The sequence below is a fragment of the Pongo abelii genome, chromosome 5, assembly GCF_028885655.2.
Source record: "Pongo abelii isolate AG06213 chromosome 5, NHGRI_mPonAbe1-v2.0_pri, whole genome shotgun sequence".
In the NCBI taxonomy this organism is placed as follows: domain Eukaryota; kingdom Metazoa; phylum Chordata; class Mammalia; order Primates; family Hominidae; genus Pongo; species Pongo abelii.
Genome location: NC_071990.2, coordinates 73,894,730 through 73,902,708, shown reverse-complemented (window position 1 = coordinate 73,902,708; position 7,979 = coordinate 73,894,730). Strand labels below are relative to the sequence as shown.

The window sequence follows — 7,979 nt, the reverse complement described above, 5'->3', positions numbered from 1 at the left end:
GCAGAGACATGGTCTCACTATGTTGCCCAGACTTGTCTCAAACTCCTGAGCTCAGGTGATGTGCCCACCTCAGCCTCCCAAAGTTCTGGGATTACAGGTGTGAGCCACTGTGCCTGGCCCTATTAAAATATTGTATGGCTCTGTGTATGTATATGATTAACATTTACACAGATGTTACTGTGTTATATATTCTTTTTTTTTTTTTCCTTTTTTTTTTTTTTTTTGAGATGGATTCTCACTCTGTTTCCCAGGCTGGAGTGCAGTGTTATGATCTCAGCTCATTGCAGCCTCAACCTCCCAGGCTCAAGCGATTCTCCCACCTCAGCCTCCTGGGTGGCGGGGATTACAGGTGTACACCACCATACTCAGCTAATTTTTGATATTTTGTAGAGAGGGGATTTCACCATGTTGGCCAGGCTTATCTCAAATGCTTGGGCTCAAATGGTGCTCCAGCTTTGGCCTCCCAAAGTGCTAGGATTACAGGGTAAGCCTCCATGCCTGGCTGATTTAATTCTTTCTTACTTTTAAAATATAATATCACCTCCTTAAGCCCTCTATATATTTCTGTGCATATCTTTATTTCTTCTAATAGTTGCTTTGTTTTCCAAAGCACACATTACATTATTTCTTTCTTTTTTTTGTATTTGAGATGGAGTCTCGCTTTGTCGCCCAGGCTGGAGCGCAGTGGCCCAATCTCGGCTCACTGCAAGCTCTGCCTCCCGGGTTCATGCCATTCTTCTGCCTCAGCCTCCCAAGTAGCTGGGACTAAAGGCGCCCATCACCACGCCTGGCTAATTTTTTTGTATTTTTAGTAGAGATGGGGTTTCACCATGTTAGCCAGGATGGTCTCGATCTCCTGACCTCGTGATCTGCCTGCCTTGGCCTCCCAAAGTGCTGGGATTACAGGCGTGAGCCACTGCCCCTTGGCGATTTATTTCTTTATTTTATTTATTTATTTATTTATTTTGAGATGGAGTCTCACTGTGTCGCCCAGGCTGGAGTGCAATGGCAGGATCTCGGCTCAGTGCAACCTCCGCCTCCCCGGTTCAAGCGATTCTCCTGGCTCAGCCTCCTGAGTACCGGGGCTACAGGTACACGCCACCATGTCTGGCTAATTTTTGTATTTTTTAGTAAAGACGGGGTTTCGCCATTTTGGCCAGGTTGGTCTCAAACTCCTGAGAGTGGTCCTGAGAGTCTCAAACTCCGGGTGTGGTCCACCCGGTTTGGCCTCCCAAAGTGCTGGGATTACAGGCGTGAGCCACTGGGCCCAGAGTACTTTTTTTTTTTTTTTTTGAGACAGTCTTGCTCTATTACCCAGGCTGGAGTGCAGTGGTGTGATCTTGGCTCACTGCAACATCCAACACCCAGGTTCAAGCGATTCTCTTGCCTCAGCCTCCTAGGTAGCTGGGACTATAGGCACACACCAGCAAGCCTGGGTAATTTTTGTATTTTTTAGTAGAGATGGGTTTTCACCACGTGGACCAGGCAGGTCTTGAACTCCTAACCTCAAGTGATCTACCACTGTTGGCCTCCCAAAGTGCTGGGACTACAGGTGTGAGCCATCATGCCTGGCCAACATTACATATTTTACTGATACTTCACCCTAGTGTTAGATATTTAGATTGCTTTTAGTTCCCTACTTCTACAAACTGCTGTGATGAGTATCCTCTATGGGCATATGGCAACATTTCTCAGATAATTTTCTCAGAGTTTGCTTTCTGTGATGCGGGGTATGTTTATGGTTTTCATACCCAATTTTACTAAATATGAGTACATTGAGCACCAGAATGTCTGTACCAGTCTTCATTTCTGCCAAAAATGCATTGTGTCAGTTTCTTCCCATTCTCAAAATTTTCATATACCCAGTTTGTTTGGTCAGTCTGTATGAATAAAACAGTATCTTATTTTGCTATTTTTCACTCTTTTTCTCATCCCCATTTCCTAAATCAAATCAGTTTTCAGGCATTGCCAGGGTTTTGGTTCTTGCACAGATTTTTCTTGAGTTGCCTTTTCTTTTCCGTACCTACTACCACTTTCTTAGGTCAGGCTCTTGACACTCATTTTGAATGTAGCAATTGATGTTTTGATCTGTTTTCTCTGCCTCCATATTTAGCCCCATCATAACTCTATTTCACATTGCCACCAAATCTGATTGTGAAATCCCCTTAAATCATTCAGTGGCACTGATATCCGAGCCTTACAGGATAAAATCTAACCTCCTCAGCATCATGCTATATTGAAATTATTTCAATACCCACTTACCTTCCAATGGCTTCAAAGCACAGAGACAGGAACCCTGTCTAATCATTTTTGCAGCCTGGCACGTAACATGATTTCTCTCAAAAGCACTCACTTTATCTCTCGAACTGAATCCTTGCTCTTTTTCTTCTTGCCTGCTTTGTGCTTCCACCACATCAACTCTGCTGGCCTGGGCCATTTTTGCTGGTGTCCTTTTCAAGACAACAAAGGATGGCTCCAATCTGGTCCACGGGAAGCAGCTGCCTTTGATCCTCTTTTCATGGACGTGTAACCTCTTCTCACGGAAGACACTTCTTGCTTGTGGGAGCTAGGGTAGCTAGCCAGCGTTTTGCCTTAGGACTAGTTAGGCATGGGTCAGTTACCAGCCTCCTCATTCCCAAATTCTAGAGGACACGGGGCAAGCTCTCTGAGTGGTACTTCTGAAGCTCTCTACACTTGTCTTTATCAAATCTCTACCAGTGATCAAGCTTCCCTTTTATACCCACAAGGTGGGCAATGAGCTAAAGCTTGTCTTACCTACTATCGTTTTTTAAAAAATAGATTTTATTTGTGTGTGTGTGTTTTTTTTTTTTTTTTGACGGAGTCTTGCTCTGTCACCCAGGCTGGAGTGCAGTGGCACGATCTTGGCTCACTGCAGCCTCTACCTCCCGGGTTCAAGCAATTCTCCTGCCTCAGCCTCCCGAGTAGCTGGGATTACAGGCATACGCCACCAAACCTGGCTAATTTTTTAGTAGAGACGGTGTTTCACCATGTTAGCCAGGATGGTCTCGATCTCCTGACCTCATGATCTGCCCGCCTCGGCCTCCCAACGTGCTGGGATTACAAGTGTGAGCCACCGCGCCCAGCCTCTTTTTTTTTTTTTTTTTTAGACTGAGTCTTGCTCCATCACCCAGGCTGGAGTGCAGTGGCACAGTCATAGCTCACTGTAGCTTTGAACTCTTGAGCAGAAGAGATTCTCCTGCCTCTACCTCCCAATTAGCTGGAACTATAGGTACATGCCATGTCACTTGAATAATTTTTTATTTTATTTTTATTTTTATGAGAAGGAGTCTCAGTCTGTCACCCAGGCTGGAGTGCAGTGGTGCAATCTCAGCTCACTGCAGCCTCCGCCTCCTGGGTTCAAATGATTCTCATGTCTTAGCCTCCTGAATAGCTGGGAGGCGTGTGCCACCATGCCCAGCTATTTTTTTTTTTTTTTTTTGGTATTTTTAGTAGAGATGAAGTTTTGCCATGTTAGTCAGGCTGGTCTGGAATTCCTGGCCTCAAGTGATCCGCCTGCCTCAGCCTCCCAAAGTGTTGGGATTACAGGTGTGAACCACCACTCCCGGCCAAAGATTGAACATCTGACCATAGGGTTTTTTTGTTGTTGTTTTTTGTTTTTTAATTTTCTAAATCCTTTTAGTTGCTCTAGACAAACCAGTATAAGATAGAAACTTAAGTAGTACACATGAGTTTTATAATTTATCTGTCTCTGGCAGATAGCTAAACATAGCACATCAGATCATAACACAATGTGAGGGAAATACAGTGTACAATGACATTTGCTTCTATTCTGGAGCTTACAATTCAACAGAGAAAGAATTACTTGTAGTCATTGTGGTCACAAAAGGTTTCATGGAGGCAGTGAAGATAAAGCTCTACTAATACATAGTTTTTAATTTTAAAAATGTAAGCCTTCAAAGAACTAAAGTTAGCAATGTGTGGCAGTCCAAAAATTATGAGGAAAATGAATTCCCTTCATGGTCATATCAGCAATTCTTTTTTTTTTTTTCTGAGATGGAGTCTCGCTCTGTTGTCCAAGCTGGAGTGCAGTGGCACGACCTTGGCTCACTGCAATCTCTGCTTCCCAGATTCAAGCGATTCTCCTACCTCAGCCTCCTGAGTAGCTGGGATTACAGGCATGCGCCACCATGCTTGGCTTATTTTTGTATTTTCTTTCTTTTTTTTTTTTTTTTTTTTTTGAGATGGAGTCTCTGTTGCCCAGGCTGGAGTGCAGTGGAGTGATCTCAGCTCACTGCAGCCTCCGCCTCCCAGGTTCAAGTGATTCTCCTGCCTCAGCTTCCCGAGTAGCTGGGACTACAGGTGCCCACCACCACGTCTGGCTAATTTTTTTTTTTTTGTATTTTTAATAGAGACAGGGTTTCACCATGTTGGCCAGGATGGTCTCAATCTCTTGACCTCGTGATCTGCCTGCCTCGACCTCCCAAAGTGCTGGGATTGCAGGTGTGAGCCACTGCTCTTGGCCTATTTTTGTATTTTCAGTAGAGCTGGGGTTTCACCATGTTGGCCAGGCTGGTCTCGAACTCCTGACCTCAGGTGATCCACCCAACTCGGCCTCCCAAAGTGCTGAGATTACAGGCGTGAGCTACTATGCCCCACCCACATCAGCAATTCTTAATTTACAAACCATGGATCGGCTTCAGGAGAACCCAAGAACCAATGAAATATGTTGGTAAATTTTATGTGTGCAATGTTCTCCAGAGAGAGTCAACAACATATGTTTTCAAAGAAGTCTGTGGTGCAAAATAGGTAAGAGTATATTATGTTAGAAGTCCTTGGGCAATCAACTTGGAAAAGGCTGGATTGAGAATGGGGACTGGTATAGATCAGGATAATGTTGAATTTGATCCTCACTTGAGGCTTTTGTACAGAGGATGAGAAGACAGGGTAAACTCAAGGGATAATCAGAAATTAAAATCAATATGACTTGGTGATGAGTGAGATGTGAAAGGTCAGAGAAAAACATCAAGGATGAAATCAAGCTTCTGACTTGCAACAGTGAGTATACCGAGAGTTATAGGCTAGATGGAAGATTGATAAAATTGGGAGCATTCTGGTTTTTATGGGAATGGCCATGCGATGTACAGGGAGAAATGGACAGTTGAAAATAAGAATCTAGCCAGGCACAGTGGCTCACTCCTGTAATCCCAGCACTTTGGGAGGCTAAGGTGAGAGAACTGCTTGAGTCCAGGAGCAGGAGGCAACCGTGAGCCAGGATTATGCCACTGCACTCCAGCCTGGGTGACAGTGAAACCCTGACTCAAAACAAACAAACACCACCAAAAATCAAAAAAGAAACCAAGTCTAGAGGCACATGGCTGGGAGTCAGTAATGCTAGTTGTAGCTGAGAGAGTTAAGATCATCCAATCAGTATTAAGGAAGAAACTCAATACTAGAGACCATTAATACTTAAGAAAAACGGGTAAAATCAGAGGAATGATAAAGACTGGCTGAAAAATGTTGGTGTCTAGCTCAAGAAAGGATGGGTTAGGTGGTCATATTTATTAATATGGATCTAGGGAAGCATTCATTCACTAATAAGTTTTACTTGTGTTCTCTAATTTAAAATCACCTTTTCATCTTGATTTTCCTGCAGCTAAATTAGAAATTTACAGTTTCCCTCCCCTAAAAATTGAATGATGTTCTTTCTTATAAATTACATTATCTGATTTTCTTGTCAGCCAGCTTCAAAGAAATCCATGTGTTCAAAAATGCCTGCTTGCAATTTGCCCCATACAAATGGTTGTTTAATCCAAATACTGAGCCGCAAACTGAGCTAATCCTTCTGGAGAAAGGATGGTTGAACAGCCAAGACCACTAGGTACTCAAAGAGAGACCACACATCCTGAGCTCCCCAGTCTGGTGTGAGGGGAGGACAGCTGATAACTGGATATGCAGTGTTCCCAGACATCACTGGTCCCAAACCATTGCTTCTGCCTGCCACTGCCACAAGTACAATAGCAATGCCATCCCCTTCACACGCAGCTTTAATTTTTAGGGTTTCATTTGGTCCTCTGTGTGTGGATAGTTTACATGGAGTGCCAACATTTCCACAGGCCTTGATGTTTTCACAGTGACCAAGATCAGAAGTAGAGCTCATCAATACTACAACCGTGCACTAACTTTCTGATTTCAAAAGCAACTTGACTATCTCTGCAACCCACTCAAAGCTTTTCTTTTCTTTTTCTTTTTCTTTTTTTTTTTTTTTTTTTGAGACGGGGTCTCACTCTGTCGCCCAGGCTGGAGTGCAGTGATGCGATCTTGGCTCACTGCAAGCTCTGCCTCCCGGGTTCAAGCGATTCTCTTGCCTCAGCCTCCTGAGTAGCTGGGACTACAGGCGTGCGCCACCTCGCCCAGCTAATTTTTGTATTTTTAGTAGAGACAGGGTTTCACCATGTTGGCCAGGCTGCTCTCGAGCTCCTGACCTCGGGTGATCTGCCTGCCTCGGCCTCCCAAAGTGCTGGGATTACAGGCATGAGTCACTGTGCCTGGCCTCAAAGCTTTTCTTTACCATTTGGAGCCCTTCAGGAGTTACTTCTTTGAGCTCCCAATAAGACTGTTTGTCTTTCTGTTGGCCTGAATCTCGTAATGGCCAGTTTCCAGGAATCATCAGCAAGAACAATTTCTTTGGTGATTATATCAACACCAAATTCAATCTTCATATCAACCAGTGTATAGTTCTGGGGTAACCAGGATTTCTCCAGTATTTCAAAAATAACCTGTGTAGCATGACTCATGATATCCCCTTCAGTTTGGCCTATAACAAGTCCAATAAAGCAAAATTTTGCAGCAATCAACTGTTCCTCAGATCACTGTGGGTCATTATTGGCATCATCCTTGAAAAACATCTCCACTTTAGATGGATAAAACTTATATCCTTCCTTGCCACTGGGATTTATTTCTTTTGAGAAATGAACCAGTTGCTATTCTGCAAACCCATTCAATTGGAACCACTTCACACTAGGGTGCAATGAAAGCTGTCTCCCCACATTTTCTGGTGAAAACAGTTTTAATATCTGCTTCCTGTAACAACTGAAAACTACCCTTCCAGGTGATTTTTTCTAGCTGCATTAACCACTGTAATTGGGTCCTTGGACTTCAGGAGGACTTTTCCTGGACCATCTAACAATCTGTAGACTTCTTTTGTTTTACCTTCATACAGTTTTTGTTTTGTTTTGAGACAGAGTCTCGCTCTTGTTGCCCATGCTGGAGTGCAATGCCACAATCTTGGCTTACTGCAACTTCTGCCTCCCGGGTTCCAGTGATTCTCTTGTCTCAGCCTCCCAAGTAGCTGGGACTACAGGTGCCCGCCATCATGCCCAGCTAATTTGTATTTATTTTTTTGAGACAGAGTTTTGCTCTTGTTGCATAGGCAGGAGTGCAATGGCACAATCTTGGCTAACTGAAACCTCTGCCTTTCGGGTTCAAATGATTCTCCTGCCTCAGCCTCCTGAGTAGCTGGAATTACAGGCGTCTGCCACCACGCTCAGCTAATTTTTATATTTTTTGTAGAGACAGGGTTTCGCCATGTTGGCCAGGCTGGTCTTGAACTCCTGACCTCAGGTGATCCGCCCAGCTCGGCATCACAAAGTGCTGGGATTACAGGCGTGAGCCACCACGCCCTGCCTCATACAGTTTTTTTTCATGTTCAGTACCTCAGGTGTCGCCATTATCCTGAGTGGGCTGAGGGCTGCGACTGTGCTGGGAAGAGAGCAACCATACGTATTTTGACCTAGTGCCTGTCCTTTTAACTTAACATTTGGGTCCCCCTCTGTCTCCCTATTTTCTGTTAAGATCTCTCACAGTTTTGCAAATTTGGTAAAATTCCTCATTTCAGGGGTTAATCCCATTTTTGGCCACTAGGTAGAGCTAGAATCTTATTTATGGTGATTCTTAAGCTTGCTATTTTTCAGCGTCTTATTTAGGAGGCAAAGAAGCCT

The 7,979-nt window shown here is 44.0% G+C and overlaps 1 pseudogene; it reads right to left on the bottom strand.

Moving 5' to 3' along the window:
- Nucleotides 1-5,688: 5,688 nt before the first annotated feature.
- Nucleotides 5,689-7,745, bottom strand: LOC100457452 (bifunctional phosphoribosylaminoimidazole carboxylase/phosphoribosylaminoimidazole succinocarboxamide synthetase-like; annotated as a pseudogene).
- Nucleotides 7,746-7,979: the final 234 nt, after the last annotated feature.